Here is a 740-nt window from a genome sequence, read left to right as displayed (position 1 = left end):
CTTTCCTGTCATGTTTATTTGTACGCTAACTGGGTAACCTGAAGCATTTTGTCTTGGTATTGTCTTGCTGCTGTATCTAAAGAAGAATACCTGCAGAGTGGGTTTGTATTTCTGTTTTAGTGTAAAGCTGAAAGAACTTAAAGGGAGCTTGATGTGAAAATGAAAAAGTCATGATTTTTGTACTCATTCCACAGCCCTGCTGCAAACTGAGCCAAACAGGGAGGACACGCAAACCCCAGTTCCCAGTCACATAAATGAGCCAGACATTACCCTATATATAGTGTACTGGTTAAGGGCTCTGCCTTTGACATGGGAGACCAGGGTTCGAATCCTGGCTAGGTCAAGTACCTATTCAGTAAGGAGTTCAAGGCAAGACTCCCTAACACTGCAGGGTGGCCTCTTGAGCGCGTCCCAGTGGCTGCAGCTCTTGAGCGCTTTGAGTCCGACAGGAGAAAAGCGCTATATAAATGTTCAGATTATCAGATATACTTCAGAGGCAGACAGAACAGTTCACCTCAGGAAAGAAACAATGCTGTTTCATTAGCATTGGCATTGTTTCATTTTTTTTTACTGTGAGAGGTGTTTTAGTTCCAGATCAGTTATCGGACATCACAAAAACTGCCAGGCAATTATAGTTAAAATAAATAAGAATTGACAAATAAAATAAACCCGATCTTTGCCTAAGGAGAGGAAAGGCTATGGTTCCTATACAGCTTTCCTGTTCCTCTCCTTGTCCCATC

This window comes from Hyperolius riggenbachi, chromosome 3 (genome assembly GCF_040937935.1).
Source record: "Hyperolius riggenbachi isolate aHypRig1 chromosome 3, aHypRig1.pri, whole genome shotgun sequence".
Lineage (NCBI taxonomy): Eukaryota > Metazoa > Chordata > Amphibia > Anura > Hyperoliidae > Hyperolius > Hyperolius riggenbachi.
This window is presented reverse-complemented; position numbering follows the sequence as displayed.